The 18,863-nt window shown below is 41.2% G+C and overlaps 2 long non-coding RNA genes across 5 annotated transcripts; both read right to left on the bottom strand.

Annotated features, from left to right (window-relative positions):
* Positions 1-602: 602 nt before the first annotated feature.
* Positions 603-4,969, bottom strand: LOC121943650 (uncharacterized). Of its 4 annotated transcripts, none has more exons than XR_006105859.2 (5): positions 4,655-4,969; positions 4,300-4,384; positions 3,913-4,014; positions 3,455-3,647; positions 603-1,746 (listed from the first exon to the last, which is right to left on the bottom strand). It is a non-coding gene; the product is annotated as an uncharacterized LOC121943650 (long non-coding RNA). The 4 variants fall into 4 exon arrangements; XR_015776793.1 differs by having other exon boundaries at positions 4,660-4,969; XR_006105860.2 differs by lacking the exon at positions 4,300-4,384.
* A 9,477-nt stretch (positions 4,970-14,446) lies between these two features.
* Positions 14,447-17,555, bottom strand: LOC121942902 (uncharacterized). The gene is made up of 3 exons (XR_006105833.2): positions 17,106-17,555; positions 16,949-16,998; positions 14,447-14,573 (listed from the first exon to the last, which is right to left on the bottom strand). It is a non-coding gene; the product is annotated as an uncharacterized LOC121942902 (long non-coding RNA).
* Positions 17,556-18,863: the final 1,308 nt, after the last annotated feature.

Genomic DNA, 18,863 nt, shown 5'->3' with positions numbered 1-18,863 from the left:
ATGATGATTTTATTGATCTTTTAGTTTTCTGTTGGTTTGTCAGTGGTGTCATGTTGATAAGTCACCTGGATTCCTGCATCTTTGTGTTAACAAGAACCACAATTTAAAAATGCTGCATTGGCATTTAGTGTAGTTCGAAGCTCCAGCGCGCCTAAATACAGCCTCACAGAACCACTGGGTGTGACTGCAGACTGCCACTGTTTCAAATCATTCAGATTTTACCCTCCAAAAATTAAACATGGTCTGCTGGCTATTGAACATTTAATACGGAAACAACTTCCCATCAGCACAGACACATTTTCTGTAAAAGTTACTACAGGAATGTAGCAGCTCCTGTTTCAAAGAAGGATGTTAACATCTCTGTTTGCGGAAATCCCCACAGTCATTCCCCACTGTAAACATCTGCCATTGTTACCGTCACTATCATTATCTGCTGTGGTGACAGATGGTCTATCAGTCGCGGTTCATAACATTTTCCAAGTCCGAAAGGAGAATTAAAGAATGATAACATAGATCATTCAGAAAATGTTTTCAATAGAACTGAGGCAAAATCAGTAAAACTTGAACATACAGCACGTGCAAGAAAGATGAAACACAGTGAAGAAGTTTTAGATCAGATTTATTTTAGTAGAGGTAACAATGAAAATGGTAAATTACAAGGATAAGTAGTGCTTTTAATAGTTACGGAGAAGAATGTACACCATGTACTGGCTCACAGGCCATGACAAATATTGTAATGGTCATAGTGGTTGGCAGTAAATAAAATATATTTATTGTAACAAAGAAAATAACTGAAAAACTGCAAATTTGGAGGGTGTCAATCAGTAAAATCAGTGATGTTAAAAGGTGAGAGGACATGAAATGTAAGGTGTTGTAAAGTGAAAGCAAAACAGAAGTCAACAAAAGCAAAAGTATGCAGACACAAAATCTGTCTGGCTACTGCTTCCTCTGATACAGTCAAGCACATGCAAGTAAAATGCAGGTGGCAGAGCCATCTCAACAGGCCTTTCCCACAGCAGTTTGACTTGTCAGAGTAGGAAAAGCACAGGTGTTACTGATAACACTAATGATGGCTGTTTTACTCAAGTGTTTCAGTGAGACTGACGGTAAGCAAGCATGCAGGATAAAAAGATCCTGAAATCAAAGCAGCTAAATGTAATTCAGTCATTGACTGTATTGTTTTCACCTGTGTTGTTCCTACTGTGACATGTCAAAATGCCGTCCATGAAATAGGCCTGTGACTAAACAACAACATGAATCTAATGTATTGAAAGTAAACATGCCTATTACGGAGAATGGCCCATGTTGTTATTATGGTATTATATTATTGGATCTTTGTTATCCATTCACTTGTTTTAATGTTGTGATGTCGTGAGAGGTTGGGAGCTTTTCTCTTGGAACTTCAGAAGTGTGGGTGCAGGAAATGAGTGCATTCAAATGTTGCTTTCCAACTCAAATTCAGGTGAATTTAGTCTTCTTTAACAGCATTTTAAACTTATTTCTTGTAGACAGAAGTTGAAGAAAACAAAAAGTAAATCAATATTGTAGTTTACGGTCTTCTAGGTAACATAACTAAAAAGCTCTGCTCTTCTCTGGTTGTCTCAGTCATTGTCTTCTCGTCTGCATGCACCGATTCAATCAGCTGATTTGTTTCAGCTGGGCAGTAATCAGTGTCCTGACTGCCCTACTTGCTTAGTGTGGGTCTTGTAGTCTTTTACTGGATGCCATGATGGTTTGTAGTCCTTCCTGCAAGAGAAAAGGTATCCCTTAAGGAAAAAGGCTAGAAATTGTGCTGCTCAAAATATGAAATTAAATTAAATTGCGCAGGCTAATTTTACAGGCCAATCAAGTTTTCTTTTGGATCTTCATCTAATCAGTCATCTCAAGAGCTGATTATTTCAGATAAATGTAGATCACTACAACAACAGAAGAGGAGAGTATTTAGTATTGAATTCTTGAATTAAGAACAGGGTGAGGCAAGCGGAAGGCTATTTTTCAGGGGCTGAATTGAGATAATTTTGTGTTGATGTTATATTGAACTCTCTTATGTTTAGGAGAAATAGACTGGACATTTTAATAACAAGATAGCAGCTGCAGTCACTTCTTGTCAAGTTGAAAATTGCATTTTATTTGTTGCATTGGCCCTTTAAAAGGTATTTACACTGATAAAAAGGGACGCTGAGCTATAATCTGTCAAATACAGCCACTTTAAAGGAAATCAAGTCATTTTGAGGCAGAAACAGCCTTTTAGTGACAAGATAGATCACTTTTTGGCAATTTATTATGTGTTGTATTGGCTCTTCAAAGGTATTTCAACAGGTAAAAGGAGGTAAAAAGGATGAGTGGTTATAATATTGGGCACAGAGCAGGTAATATAATACAGGCTCATAAGGATAATAGCAGATAATACCTTTATTTTTACATTACTCATCTGAAAAGAATGATAGACTATTTTCCAAATGTAATGTGTAAGATTTTAGACATATCAAACACATACAACCAACCTTTATGTGCAGTCTATGGGTAAAACTAATCCTTAACTGTGGTGGCTGCTACAGGAACATTACCATCTAGTGGATATTTTAATGTACTACATTAGCAGGGGTCGCTGCATTTATTGTTAGAAAAAGATCTCAGTTTTTGTACTGTAGTATGAAACGTGTAGAATCCGTTTCACAATGAACTACAACTGAACTTTAAGGGTAAGTTAAAAAATATCAAGCCTATACCAGTTTTTAGTGTAAGTGTAAAGATAGATATATCAGATGAAAAAATGAGAACAGTATTAAACCTTTTTTTGTACCAGCTTCTAGCAAAACTGCTATTTTCCATCCATAGTCCCTGGGCAGGTAGGTGGAGTAATTAAATAAATAAATGACAGAATTCTATTAAATTTAACTTGGGATGGGGGCACAGCAAGTTTTCAATTAAAAAAAACAAACATTATTATTATTGCTATTAAAAATATTCTTAATATCTTTGTTGTTTTTTTATCATCTATTGCACTTTTTATTTAATCTCACCTACAATTTTTGTAACATTGAATTTGTTTATATGTACTAGTATTTTTTGTGTGGTTGATTCTGTTTGATTGCTAAACGGCTCTGTTGGAGCAGAAACATGGAGGAGGGGTATATTCTATTTTACCAGTTTTATTTGGGATTTATTGTGTTTTAAGTCTGCTTTTAATTTCTTGTTTTGCTGCCTTGTCCTGCATTCCCATTAAACTGAACGCTGGTTTTATCCCCTTTTTAACTGTCTTTGTTTAATTCTGTTTTCTTTATGTTCTACTCTATCAGTACTTTTATTTTATGCCTTTGTGTCACTTTATAAATCTGTTTTTTTTCCTGTTTATGTCCCTGCACTTGCCTTCACTTGTTCTGTTATCACCGCACAATAAAGAAACATAATAATAACATAATAAAAAAAACAAAAAAAACTATTCATTTCTCACCACTGACGATATCCAAATCATAAGTTTCCATGTTGCTGTTGTCCAAGTCAGCTTTCTCTGAACCTCCAAGTTTGAAAGCCACCCTCTGACTGTCTGCTGGAGGAGTCTGGGGTTGAAGGCGGCTCTACTGGAGCAGGTTTGCTGGACTTCTTCTCCATTGGTGGAGGTTCACAGGGAGCCGGGGCTGTTTCTCCTGAAGTACATTAAAGTGTTTAACTGAGATCAAGTGTGTCATATTTTAGGCAAGACTTATAAAAGCTTATTTACTCTAAAACATTCTTTCCACTTTAGAAAATTATTTTTAAAACACTATTTTTTCATTATTTTTCTTGTCTATGCAAGGATTATACAAATCCAGACAAAATAATTATATTTTAATAAAGAGCAACAGGCCTAAAATTTGTTTTCATTTGAAATGCATTTGTGAGTGGAAGTCCAAAAGTGTAGGATTTACTCACGCTTGATTTTCTTCTTGAGGTATGGACAGACAGCGAACCAAACAACCAACGCTGTGACAAAGGCACATCCCAGCAATCCACAGCATACCCCATCACGGCACACTGTCAAAACCCAACACCATGCACACGAGTCAGGAACATCAGAGAGAAGTCTGTCTGAGATAAGGACTAATGACCCCATGGATTTATCTTGTGAACCTTTTGGAGGAGCTCAACCCTTAGGTTGGTAAAGGTAATTTTGAATGCTGGACTTCGACTGGTAATAGTGTACTTATATATTTTGTACTTAACTTTAGAAAAGAAACTTAACATTGCTGTCACCACTGATGACTTGAAATTACACTTATATATCAAACATGTACTCTTTTGTGTTAGGGTCAGATTTACCTTTTCAGAATGAATTTGCAAACAAAATAGACAAGAATTCCTGACATGATATCGGACAGCACAGGCGACAGGAACCAGGATGCCACTTTGGATAGAAAAAGACATTTGAAAGATAATTGATTAATGAACTTTGAGATATACTTGTATTTCAGGTTTAGTAACTTTTTGTCATATATGCTGAATTTATCACTACATCTTTCCAGCAGTACATGAGACAGATAATCTGAGGAAAATCTCTTGTTCCTGTTGCTCCTCCTAGGGCTTCTAATGGCATTTGCAAGAAAACACTTTGTCTATAGCATTAAGATGTACTGCTTAGTAAATTGACAAGTTTCAAACAAAGCACAAAACACACCTGACCTTAACTCCTGTCCCTGCAGGTGGTGGGCCCTCAGGGTGGCGGCTCCATGTCGTCTTTTCAGGCTGAGCTCTTGGGCAGAGGGCCCAGCCACCAGACGCTCACCGGCACCTGCAGACTGACCATACCAGGCGAGGTACTCGTGTCCCTAAGATAGCATTCAGTCATGGTCTTTTCTGAACCGCTCTTGGTCTGGCCCCTCCCCTGGGACCACTTGCCTTGGGAGACCCTACCAGGGGCTATTAAGCCCCGGACAACACAGCTCCCAGGATCACAGGGACACGCAAACCCCTCCACCACGTTAAGGTGGCGGTTCTCGGAGGGGAAAAAATGTTTTGTCTGTCAGTTACTTAGCAGACAATACTTAAAGAAAAATGAGAGAGAGAGAGAGAGAAAGAATCAAAATCTTCTTTACCCCCCCATTCCATCATGATGGTCTTCCTCTCCTCCCTTCTTTTTGTTGTCTTTCCTTTCTCTTCGTCTCCTCTTTTTTTAAAAATCTCTTCTGCTGTGATGGTCTCCTTCCTATCTTGTGGTGTTTTCCCTTTATGGTGGTATTGTCCTTCTGCTCCTCCTTTATCCTCTTTTTTGTCATTCCGTCCACTGTGGTGGACTTTTTTTTTCTCCTCCCCTTTCCCATTTGTTGTCGTCCATTCCTCTGCGGAGGTGGGTCATCTTCTCCTCCTCCTGCTATTCTTCCCTCCTCTTTGTTGTTGGTTCTTTCTCGGTGATGGTCTTCCACTCATCCTCTTCGGTTTCAATCTTTCCTCTGATGTGGTTTTATACTCCTCCTTATCTTGTTGTCGTTCATTTTGTTTGTGATGGTCCTCCTCCTCCCTCCTTCACTTTCCATCTTCTCTTTATCATGCTTCCTTCCTGCATGGTGGTTTTCATTTTCCCCTAATTCTAATCCTCCCCCCTCCTCTTTGTTGTTGTTCATCCCTCCATTTTGTTTTATTTCTTCTCCTCCTGCTCTACCTTCTCTACCCTTCTCCTTGTTGTCGATTCCACTCTTGCAGTCTTCTCCTACTCCTTTATCTTGTTTGTTGTGGCCTTCATCTTCACCTCCTGCTCCTCCCCTCCTCCTTGTTGTTCTTTCCTCTGTGGTGGTCTTTCTGTCCTTTCCCCCCTCTTTGTCTTTCCCTCCTATATGAAGCTCTAGTCGTCCTCCTCCGTCCCATTCGTTGTAGTTGCTTTCTCTTTAGTGATCTCCTTCCTCCCTTTTGTTTTTGTCCATTTTTTGTGGAAATCCTTTCCTCCCTCTCCTCCGTCCTTCTTTACTGTTGTTCCTTTTTTCTGTAGTGGTGTTTTTGCTCTCCTTCTCCCTAGTCTTTGTTGCCGTTTCTTACTCCGTTGTGGTCATTTTTTGTCTCCCTCTGCTCCAATTCCTCCTCCCTTCTCTTTGCTGTATCTTCATTAATTGCCCTGCACCTCCTCTTCCCCCTTCTTTATTGCCATTCCTTCCTCTGTGGTGGTCTTTTTGGTCTATTCCTCCATCCTCCCTCCCTCTAACTCCTTTCTTCCTCCAATTTGTTGTTTTCCAATCCCTCATGGTGGTCTTTATCTCCACCTCCACCTCCCTCCTCTTTATAGTCATTCCACCCACTGTGGAGGTCTTCTTCTTGTCCCACTCTGGCTTCAGCTTTGTTATTTTTCATTCCTCTGTGGTGGTCTTCTCCTCTTCCTCCTCCTCCCTCCCCCCTTTGCTGTCTTCCCTTGCTCTGTGGTGTTTTTTTGCCACCTTCTCACCTTTTGTTCTATTCCGCTATTGTTCATTCCTCTATTTTGGTCTTCTGTTCCTCTTCTCCCCTCTTTGTTTTTAGTCCATTCCTCTATGGATGTCTCCCTCTTCTCCCTCCTTTTTGTTGGTCTTTGTCTCCTCCTCTTTTTTTTGTCATTTAGTCCTCTAGTCCTCCTCCTCCTTCCTGCCCTTTTTTGTTTTTCTTTCCTTTGTGACTGTCATCTTCTTTTCCTCTCATCCTCCCCTCTACTTTTTGTTGTTTTTTCCTCTCTGGTGGTCATCCCCTTCCTCCTATTTGTTGTCTTCCGTCCACTGTGGTGGTTTTCTTCTCATCCTTCTTAACTGTCCTCCCCTTTGTTGCCCTTCCTTCCTCTGTGATGATCTTTTCTCCACCTCCTACACCTATGTATCCTCTTCTTTGATGTTGTTTCTTTCTTTTGGGGGTTGTCTTCAGCTCCTCCTTCCACTTTATTGTCATTCCTTTCTCTGTGGTCATCTTCTTTTCCTCCATTTCCCCTCTTCCTCTCTTTTTCTCATTCCTTCCAATATGCTCATCTCCTTCTTGTCCTCATCCTCCCCCTCCTTCCTCCTGTTGTCCTTCTGTCCTGTTTTCTTCTTATTCTCCTCCTTCATCCTACTCGTTCATTTCTTTTGTGGTTGCTGCCAGTTCCTCCTCCCTCCTCATCTTTGTTGTACATCTCCTCCTCTGTGGTGATCAATTATTCACCTCCAACACCTCCTCTATCCTCCTCTTTGTTGTTGTCACTTTCTCTCGGAAGGTTTTCTTCACCACCTCCTCCTCCTCCTCTTTCCACTTAATTGTAGTTCCTTCCTCTGTGGTGATGTTTTTCTCCTTCTCCTACCTCCTCTTTGTTGATGTTCATTCCTTCATTTTGGTTTTATTCTTTTCCTCCTGCGTCAACTCCTCTTCTCTCCTCTTTGTTGCATTCCATTCCTCAATGAATGTCTTTTTCTCCTCCATCTCCTTTCTTGTACTTTCTTCCTCTTTGGTGATCTTTTCCTCCTCTTCCCCTTTGCTGTCGTTCCATCCTATGTGGTGGTCTTTTTGGTCCCCTCTTCCCTCCTCTTTTTTTATTGCTCCTTAATCCATTTTGGTCTTCCTACTCTTCTCCTGATCCAACTCTAAACTCCTCTTTCTTGTTGTCCATTCCTCCGCTGTGGTCTTCATCTCCCCCTTCTGCTCCCTATTTTATGATCTATCCTATCTGGTCTTCTTTTCGTCATCTTCCCTCCTCCTTGTTCATCTATCCTATGTGTGTAGCCTTCATCTCCTCCTTCCTCCCTCTGTTGTTGGTTCTTCCTCTGTGATGGTCTTCCTCTCATTCTCCTCCCTCTTTCTCTCTCCTCTATGGTGTTAATATGTCCTCTGATGTGGTCTTCTAATCCTCCTTCACCCTCCTCTGGTTGTTGTTGATTTCTCCTGAGATGACTGTCTCCTCCTCCCTCCTCCTTCCATCTCCTCTTTATCATGCTTCCTTCCTGCATGTGGTTTTTATCTTCCCTTCCTTCCAATCCTCCTCCTTCCCCCTTGTTGCTGTCAATTCCTCTCTTGCAGTCTTCTCCTTCTCCTCCTTCATCTTGTTTGTTGTCATTCCTTCCTCTGTAGTGATCTTTATCTCATCTGCCTCCTACTTCTCCTCTCTTCTCTTTTGATGTTCCTTCTGATGTGTTGGTTGTCTTCTCGTCCATCCTTTTTGTTATCATTCATTCCTATGTGGGGGTCATCTTTCTCTCCTCCTCCCTTGTCTTTGATGTCGTCCTTCCTCTGTGGTGGTCTTCTACTCCTCCCCAATCTTCTGCCTTATCGTCTCTTTGTTTCTTCCTATTTTGTGGTCTTCACCATCTCCTTCTGCTCTTCCTCCCATCTGTTTGTTGTTGTTTCTTCTTTCCTCGTGGTCTCCTCATCCTCTTTGATATCATTCCTTCCTTTGTGATAGTCTTCTCCTCCTCCTCTTTGTCGTTCCTTCCTCTATGGTGGTCTTCATTTTCTCCTCCTCCTCCTCCTCCCTCTCCTTTCTCATTCCTTCCAATGTGGTGGTCTTCTCTTCCTCCTCCATCTTCTTTGTTATCATTCATTCCTCTGTGGGTGGTCACCTTCCTCTCTTCCTCTCCTCCCTTGTCTATGTTGTAGTCCCTTCATATGTGGTGGTCTTCTACTCCTCCCCCATCTTCCTCCTTATTGACTTTTCTTTTGGTGGTCTTCATCATCTCCTTCTGCTCTTTCGCTCTCCTCTTTCTTGTTAATTCTTTTGTTGTGGTCTTCTCCTCCTCTTTGACATCAGGGTAATCTTCCTCTCCTCCCTCTTTCTCTCTCCTCTATGGTGTTAATATGTCCTCTGATGTGGTCTTCTTCTTATCCTCAATTCAGCCTCCTCTTGGTTGCTGTTAATTTCTTCTGTGATGGTCCTTGCTCTCCTTCTCCCTAGTCTTTGTTGCCGTTTCTTACTCCGTTGTGGTCTTTTTTGTCTCCCTCTGCTCCAATTCCTCCTCCCTTCTCTTTGCTGTATCTTCATTAATTGCCCCGCACCTGTCCACTGTGGTGGTTTTCTTCTCATCCTTCTTAACTGTCCTCCCCTTTGTTGCCCTTCCTTCCTCTGTGATGGTCTTTTCTCCACCTCCTACACCTATGTATCCTCTTCTTTGATGTTGTTTCTTTCTTTTGGGGGTTGTCTTCAGCTCCTCCTTCCACTTTATTGTCATTCCTTTCTCTGTGGTCATCTTCTTTTCCTCCATTTCCCCTCTTCCTCTCTTTTTCTCATTCCTTCCAATATGCTCATCTCCTTCTTGTCCTCATCCTCCCCCTCCTTCCTCCTGTTGTCCTTCTGTCCCGTTTTCTTCTTATTCTCCTCCTTCATCCTACTCATTCATTTCTTTTGTGGTTGCTGCCAGTTCCTCCTCCCTCCTCATCTTTGTTGTACATCTCCTCCTCTGTGGTGATCAATTCTTCACCTCCAACACCTCCTCTATCCTCCTCTTTGTTGTTGTCGCTTTCTCTCTGAAGGTTTTCTTCACCACCTCCTCCTCCTCCTCTTTCCACTTAATTGTAGTCCCTTCCTCTGTGGTGATGTTTTTCTCCTTCTCCTACCTCCTCTTTGTTGATGTTCATTCCTTCATTTTGGTTTTATTCTTTTCCTCCTGCGTCAACTCCTCTTCTCTCCTCTTTGTTGCATTCCATTCCTCAATTAATGTCTTTTTCTCCTCCATCTCCTTTCTTGTACTTTCTTCCTCTTTGGTGATCTTTTCCTCCTCTTCCCCTTTGCTGTCGTTCCATCCTATGTGGTGGTCTTTTTGGTCCCCTCTTCCCTCCTCTTTTTTTATTGCTCCTTAATCCATTTTGGTCTTCCTACTCTTCTCCTGATCCGACTCTTAACTCCTCTTTATTGTTGTCCATTCCTCCACTGTGGTCTTCATCTCCCCCTTCTGCTCCCTATTTTATAATCTATCCTATCTGGTCTTCTTTTCGTCATCTTCCCTCCTCCTTGTTCATCTATCCTATGTGTGTAGCCTTCATCTCCTCCTTCCTCCCTCTGTTGTTGGTTCTTCCTCTGTGATGGTCTTCCTCTCATTCTCCTCCCTCTTTCTCTCTCCTCTTTGGTGTCAATATGTCCTCTGATGTGGTCTTCTAATCCTCCTTCATCCTCCTCTGGTTGTTGTTGATTTCTCCTGAGATGACTGTCTCCTCCTCCCTCCTTCTCCTTCCATCTCCTCTTTATCATGCTTCCTTCCTGCATGTGGTTTTTATCTTCCCTTCCTTCCAATCCTCCTCCCTCCCCCTTGTTGCTGTCAATTCCTCTCTTGCAGTCTTCTCCTCCTCCTCCTTCATCTTGTTTGTTGTCATTCCTTCCTCTGTAGTGATCTTTATCTCATCTGCCTCCTACTCCTCCTCTCTTCTCTTTTGATGTTCCTTCTGATGTGTTGGTTGTCTTCTCATCCATCCTTTTTGTTACCATTCATTCCTATGTGGGGGTCATCTTCCTCTCCTCCTCCCTTGTCTTTGATGTCGTCCTTCCTCTGTGGTGGTCTTCTACTCCTCCCCAATCTTCTGCCTTATCGTCTCTTTGTTTCTTCCTATTTTGTGGTCTTCACCATCTCCTTCTGCTCTTTCTCCCATCTGTTTGTTGTTGTTTCTTCTTTCCTCGTGGTCTCCTCATCCTCTTTGATATCATTCCTTCCTTTGTGATAGTCTTCTCCTCCTCCTCTTTGTCGTTCCTTCCTCTATGGTGGTCTTCATTTTCTCCTCCTCCTCCCTCTCCTTTCTCGTTCCTTCCAATGTGGTGGTCTTCTCTTCCTCCTCCATCTTCTTTGTTATCATTCATTCCTCTGTGGGTGGTCACCTTCCTCTCTTCCTCTCCTCCCTTGTCTTTGTTGTAGTCCCTTCATATGTGGTGGTCTTCTACTCTTCCCCCATCTTCCTCCTTATTGACTTTTCTTTTGATGGTCTTCATCATCTCCTTCTGCTCTTTCGCTCTCCTCTTTCTTGTTAATTCTTTTGTTGTAGTCTTCTCCTCCTCTTTGACATCAGGGTAATCTTCCTCTCCTCCCTCTTTCTCTCTCCTCTATGGTGTTAATATGTCCTCTGATGTGGTCTTCTTATCCTCAATTCATCCTCCTTTTGGTTGTTGTTAATTTTTTCTGTGATGGTCCTTGCTCTCCTTCTCCCTAGTCTTTGTTGCCGTTTCTTACTCCGTTGTGGTCTTTTTTGCCTCCTTCTGCTCCAATTCCTCCTCCCTCCTCTTTGTTGTCCTCCATTCCTCCATGGTGGTCTTCATCTCCTCCTCCTCGTCCCTCGTTTTTGTGGCTTTATGTTTTCTCTGTTATAGTCTGTGTCTCTTCCCTCCTCTTTATTTCATTCCTTCCAACTGAGATGTTCTGCTTCCCATCATCCTCCCTCGTTTTTTTGTCATTACCCTCTACTGTGGTGGTCTTCTCCTCGTTCTCCTTCTTCCCCCCCTTTGTCGTCATTCCTATGTGGTGATCTTGTTCTCCTCCTCCTTCTTCCCGTCTGCTGTCATTCCTTCTGGTGTGGTAGTCTTCATTTTATTCTCCTTCTACCTCTTAGTTGTTCTCATTCTTGCCTCTGTGGTGGTCTTCTCTACCCCCTTTCCCCTTTGTTGTCGTTCCTTCCTCTATTGTGATCTTCTTTTCCTCCTCTTGTCAATCCTTTCTAGGTGTTTGTCTTCTTCTCATCCTCATCTCCCTCGTTCCTCCCTTTTGTTGTCCTGCCTTTCTCTGTTATTGATCATTTCTTTTGTAGTGGGCATCTTCTCCTCATTCTCCCTCCTCTGTTTACGCTCCATGTCCGTGGTGATCTTTTCCTCTCCTCCACCACCTCCTCTATCCTTCTTTTTGTTGTTGTTGCTTCCTTTCTGAGGGTCTTCTTCACCTTTTTCATCCTTCGTCCTCTTTTTCATTCCTTCCTCTGTGGTGGTATTTGTTTTCCTCCTCCTCCTCCTCTCTCCTCTTTGTTATTGTCTATTCCTCCATGGTGGTCTTCCTCTCCTCCTTCCTTTTTGTTGACATTCACCTTCAATGATGCCTTGGTCTCCTACTCCTCCTCTTTTTTTACATTCCTTCATCAGTGGTAGTCTTCTTGTTCTCATTCTCCTCCTTCCTCTCCTTTATCATCATTCTTTCCTTTGTGATGGTCTTCTCCTCCTCCTCCCTCCTTTGTTGTCATCAAATCCTCTGTAGTGGTCATCTTCTACTTCCCCCTCTCTGTGTTGTGATTCATTCTATTACTTTAATCTTCTCCTCCTCCTCCTCTTTGATGTCATTCCCTCCTTTGTGGTAGTCACGTACCTCTCTGTCCTCTTTGTCATTGCTTCCTCTGTGATGGTCTATTTTTCTTTTTCTCATTTGTTGTTGTTCCATTCCATGTGGTGGCCTTCATCTCCTCCTTCCTCCCCTTTGTTGTTGGTTCTTCCTCTGTGATGGTCTTCCTCTTGTCCTCCTCCCTCTTTCTCCCTCCTCTTTGGTGTCAATCCCTCCTCTGATGTGGTGTTCTTCTACTCCTCGATTTTCCTCTTGGTTGTCCTTAATTTCTTTTGTGATGGTCGATGATTCGCTGTCATTTTTCCAACGTTGTGGTTTTCATGTTCTTCTCCTAATCGTCCTCCTATTTTGATGTCATTCCTTCCTTTATGGTAGTCCTCTCCTGCTCCTCCTTTGTCATTCCTTCATTGTGGTGGTCTTTTTCTTTTCCTCATCTTCCCTCTTCATTGTTGTTGATCCACCCTATGTGGTGGCCCTAATTTCCTCCTTCCTCCTCTTTGCTGTTGGTTCTTCCTCTGTGATGGTCTTCCTCTTGTCTTCCACCCTCATTGGTGTCAATACCTCCTCTGATGTGGTCTCCCTCTACTCCTCAATATTCCTAGTGGTTGTCGTTCATTTCTTTTGTGGGGGTCATCTCCCTTTCCTCCTTTCTCCTCTTTGTTGTTCTGTCCAACTTGGTGTTTTTTTTATCTTCTCCTTCTGAACCACCTCCTCATATTTTGATGTCATTCCATCCTATGTGGTGGTCTTCATCTCCTCCTCCCCCCTCTTTGTTGTTGGTTCTTCCTCTGTGATGCTCTTCCTCCTGCTTTCTCTTTTTCCCTCCTCTTTGGTGTCAATACCTCCTCTGATGTGGTCTTGTTCTATACTCCATTTCCCTCTTGTCGTTCATTTCTCCTGTGGTGGTTGTCTCATCCTTTTCCCCATCTCCTCCCTTCATCGTCCTACCTTCCCACATGGTGGTTTTCATCTTCTCCTCCTTCCAATCCAACTCCCTCCTCTTTGCTGTTGTTCCTTTCTCAATTTGTTTTATTTCTTCTCCTCCACCTCCTTTACCCTCCTATTTGTTGTCGTCAATCACTCTGTAGTCTTCTCCTCCTCCTCGTTGTCCTCCATCCTGTTTACTGTCATTCCTTCCTCTGTTGTGATCTGCTCATCTACCTCCTCCTCGTTTCTTCTTTGATTTTGTTCCTGCCTCTGTGGTGGTCTTGTCCAGATTTTTATTTTTTACTGAGGTGGCACAAGTGGGGCACGGACCTATGCAGGGGTGGCAGTTAGTACGAGCATGCTGTAGGCACCAATACCTACTTTAACTAATAGCATTGCAGCGTCCTACATGCCCTGTTGTCTTAGATGGACTCTTGGTTAACACTCTAGGTATAAACCAGGACTCCTGACCACCAAACCATCTGGGTCAGGAGGACACTGAGATCTAGTTTTACTTGTACACGATAAGGCAAGCAGCACAATCTACTAATCCAATGAGGCTCGATGAGGACAAAACTGTAGATATGAGCCAATAAGAACTCAACTCTATACAACAAGCCCTTGATTCAATCAAATCTTCATCTGAACTAAAACTGTCGGTCCTTTAAGGCACAGATTAAACGTTGCTTCTAATGTTATCTGGACCATTTTACAAGTTTATCTTAAAAATAAAAACACTTACCAGTCGAGCTAGCTAATTAAGCCAGCTCAACCCCCTGGGCTTTCATATACTCACGTTCACTCTATTCCTTCCTCTGTGGTCCACAGTGGAAATTGGTAAATTCACATGTTGAAATTGGTAAATTTGCATGTTGAAATTGGTAAATTTGGACGTTGAAATCGGTAAATTCGCACGTTGAAATTGGGAAATTCTCAAGTAGAAATTGGGAAATTCGCAAGGTGAAATTCGTAAAATCACAAGTTGAAATTCGCAAGATGAAATTCGTAAAATCACAAGTTGAAATTCTTGAAATTCGCAAGATGAAATTCGTAAAATCACAAGTTGAAATTCTTGAAATTCGCAAGATGAAATTCGTAAAATCACAAGTTGAAATTCTTGAAATTCGTAAAATCACAAGTTGAAATTCTTGAAATTCGTAAAATCACAAGTTGAAATTCTTGAAATTCTTGAAATTCGTAAAATCACAAGTTGAAATTCTTGAAATTCTTGAAATTCGTAAAATCAAAAGTTGAAATTCTTGAAATTACAAGTTGAAATTCGTAAAAATCGGCGTGAAACCAACGCAAAGCTTGAAATTTGACTCCCACATTCACTCATCTCAAGCAGTCCCGTGTGACATACCTCAGGCAGGGTTTGAGCCTGCATTGAAGCTACCTCTCTATGTTGGCGGTCGGTGTCCTTAACCACTGGACTGTGTCAGGCATCAATGAACTCTACAAAGCAGAGGGAGAAAGAAGAGAAGACCTTAGATGTAAAAAGTTCCCCATCATCAACCTGCAGACAAGTTCATATTTATCTGACTGCTTGTATTTATTGATGAAAAAGTAGCCATGTGCCTTAATATAGAAAATTGAGGATGCAATGTGTCTTGATGCATGGTAGACTTGAATCCAGTCCTTGACATGATAATCGTAATCAAATCAAATCTAGAGATTAATAAGGATGCACAGCCCTATGATTTACCCTGAGACTACTAAGCCTGTAGCCAGTCTGACTAATCGATAACAGAAAGTTATAGCCAAATAATAATGATAATTGTGTTACTATGGCATGTTTAATGATAAACCGTCCAGTCACAGCACATTAACCAGGCGGAATTTACAGTACAACTATTTTAGGTGTAATCAATACATAGTCATTTCCAATAGATAATACAGAGAAAATATCTCAACATTTATCATTCCTAAATTATGCCTGCTGGTGCCAAATGGCTTATGCCACATGACAGTTACTGACTACAATAATTTAGTGTGAATAATAAAAAAAATATGCCATATTTATGCCTGGTTAATGTGAGGCAAGGAAATGCCGAAATAAAATCACTCCACTGTCATTACAAAAGCATTGCACATATCCCAACAACATAACAGACTTAAATTTATACATTCCTTTATTAACAGTGCCATGTTGTGCTACACTGACAATAAAGACAGAGAAAAATACATCTACAGTACAGTATTATGAGGCAGTCCTGTTGTGATCATCTGACACAAACTGTATATAAAGATGGACAACATGGCGCCCAGTGTTTCAGTGGACAGAGCATCTGTCCCATGCACAGAGGCTGTGTCCTCGCTGCAGCAGTCGCAGCCCTTTGCTGCATGTTTCTCTCCCCCCTCTCTTTCTCCCCTTTTCACACTTTGTCTATCCTATCAATTAAAAAGGCATTAAAAAAATGAAAACAAATAGACAACATGACAGTTCCCTCCAAAGTGTAGCTTCTCAATCTAGATCGCCCCCTGGTGTCTGCCGCAATATAGATCATAAAACCCACCCCTCCATCTCAGTGAATGGGACATAGGCCAAACTAAAAACTCAAAGTTCACACCAGATGAACTTTTCCCAAAGATGATTTCTGACTGCTGGGCTATATTACCTCAAATCAATATCACAATTTATTTATTTATTTTTTTTTTTAAATAATTTTCTGGGCTTTTATTGCCTTTAATTGACAGGACAGTGTGAGCGTTTAAGTGGAAGAGATGCAGCAAAGGGCTGAGGCTAGATTCAAACCCGCGGCGGCTGCGGTGAGGACACAGCTTCTGCACATGGGGCAGCGCTCTATCCACTGAGCCACCAGGTGCCCCAATCAATATCACGATTAACTAAACGTTTTACCTTGATTTCAATTTACGTTTTTTTTTTGTTTTGTTTTATTTTGTTTGCTTTTTGCCCTCATAGTTCACTGATGTGGTTTAAACTGTAAATATGCTCAACCATTGAAGCTGGGATATTTTTTCTAATGAAAGAGTGCATATCTTATCTTTGCGATTTTACTTTAATTGAATGCAATACACATAGATGAACTACTTATGGTTATTTATTGAATATTTCTGACGTGAAAAATGTTGGCAGTAATTAGTATTAGTATTAAGTTGAAGTTTTAAACAGTTAAATGTGTATTGTTTAACAGTGGTGGGATGCAAGTAAGGCTATATTTAGTCAAGTACTGTATTTAAGTATAAGGTGACCAGATTTCAGAAATGAAAACCGGTAAAATTTCAAATATATATCATTAAATTATCCAATGTTATTATCTAAGAAATAAAAAAAGGAGGACATCAACAGTTCCATTTGGCCGCAGTATGCTGCACTGTAATAAACATATGATGCGTTATTATTTATCAAACTATTCAGCTTTATATAAGAATTATAGGCTCTATTTTCAACAAATTAAATAAATAAATTTAAGTACATTGTGATGATAATAGGCAAACCTCTGCTGACTGTAGGACTCTGATTTGAACTTCTGCTGTGAATTAGATATGCTAATAATAATAATACTAATAATTTTATTTGACATAAAGTTACCTACTTGAGATACTTAAGAGTAAAAACTCTATGGACACCAGTGGTGGGTGCAAACAGTAGCCTAACATTGAGCTAAATAAGCCAACCTGACACATGTTGTAGCATCTACAGCAGAATATAATCATCACCAAGACAGACAACACGGAGCTGTTTAAACTTTAAACTGCACTGCAGCAACACAAACACATTACAGCAAAGAGGAGCAAAAGGAGGGACTGTAGTCTGCATGATGATGCCTCTTGTTGTTGACAATATCATCTGTTATTGCTGCACTCACCTGTAAGAGTCACAATGTGAGCTTTGACCACGCGAAGTCCTCCATTTTCACTGCAGCGAGAAAAAAACATTACTTTAAATGTTAGCAAAATAAGGGACTGTAAACAATACTGCCTGTAGGAGCTGTTGGTAATATCGTCTCAAGTTGTTGCACTTACCTGTATGAGTCACTTTGTGAGCTGTGTCCAAGCGAAGTCCCTCGTTTAGTCTGCTCTTCGTCTTCAGTCCACTCGTCCTTTTCGTGCCACTGCGCTCCTCAACGTTTTCCGAAATGTTGAGCTGAATGCGGTCACATTACGGGTTTTTTGGGCAAAAACAGTATACACTCCGTTGAAAGTAAAATCCCCCTAGTCAAAGCTCTGACGGTCGCATGTGGACATTAGCCTGTTACACATGCACCTGCGTCACGCAACGTCGCAGATGTGTTTGATTTTGGTCATTAGAGTACAGGGCGCGTTGAACATTAAATGATTCAATAGTTAAGCAAACTTAATTTGATTGTGTCGTTGCGCATTTGAAATATTAGGTTTTTTCGGGCTGAACTGCGCCTCGCCCGGACAGCGCACGAGAGCAGGAGGCCGCTGCAGGGTTCACGGTTGACGCCATAATGGATCGTCCGGAAGGAAGTGGGCGGGATCTCCGTTGTACTTCATCAAATTCTCACAGCGGAGCCAACCAATCATAGCAGCGTGTAGTTTTTGGCAGCTTTTTTTTTTTTAACAAGGAGGACTTCAGGTTAACTTGCGAGATTCATATAGTAACTACATAGACCATGCGCCACTGAGCAGCTCTCATAGAAATGAACGAGGCCCCGCCCCCACCAACCAATTTGATCAGACCAGATCAAATGTTTAAATTTTCAGCCCGGATTTCGAGACCTCTTTCTGAATCAGCTCAAAAAGGCTACAACATCAGCGTGTCACCAAGCATACATTTGTTTAATATGTTCAGTTGCAGCTAGAAGAGAAATTATATTTAGAGTTGAATGTGCTGCATGTATGAGGAGTTACTCAGAGCACAAAGATGAGTGTCGCTCCCACAGAAATGAATGATGCTGGTAGATATTTACTCAGGAAATGTAGCTTGTTAGTTACAATTTGATGTACCCTTACTTGGGTAATTCCATTGGACTACATTACATTACATTACATTTCAGTGTGAAATATTGTACTTTCTACCACAATAGATGTATTTAACATTATTTTAATTAATTTCACTTTTCCTGGAGATGTAACTCGGCAGTTATCAGATTTCTGAAAGGGGGTGCAGTCAGATAACCTAAAGTTAACCTGCAGCACTGTAGCTAACGTGAAGTTTCGTGGCTTATATCTAAAGTTAACTAGCAAGAAATCAATTGTTCTCAGTTAATTTCTTTACCTTTGTCACTGTAACGCCACTCCACACTGTAATAAACTCTTTCTCCAGTCCACTTCTTTGAGAAAATAATCTAACTCTGCAGAGTCACACTTCTGAACAGGAATGATGCAGACGGATCATAGAGTGGTGAAGTCCTAAAACACGGAAGTCCGTTAGCCTTTTAGCACTTCCGGTTACCTCCTCTTAGAGTCTATGGGTTTTTTGAATAGGTTTTCGGTAAAATGCCTTAAATAAGGTCTGTGGTTAACACAGGCTACAAATATTGAAACGCTTTGTTCTGCAACATAAAATACATCTGCTTTAACCCAATTTTTGAACTTTTAAGGTTTTACTCGTATTTAAAAAGGCAGTTGCTAACAAGTGGCTAAATGGGACTACGGTGTTTGTCGTTAGACGGTATCACACCGGACACCGAAACTCATTAAACCCAGTAGTCCGCCTTTACAGCTTTACAGAGTGGCATTGGCATACTCTGAACATGTCTCTAGTGAGATTGAAATACTGTTAGGTGTTTGTACTCCCCATCGGTTATACTGCTA

Source organism: Plectropomus leopardus, chromosome 6 (assembly GCF_026936395.1).
Source record: "Plectropomus leopardus strain MGB_pleo_1.0 chromosome 6, ASM2693639v1, whole genome shotgun sequence".
Lineage (NCBI taxonomy): Eukaryota > Metazoa > Chordata > Actinopteri > Perciformes > Serranidae > Plectropomus > Plectropomus leopardus.
This window is presented reverse-complemented; position numbering and strand designations above follow the sequence as displayed.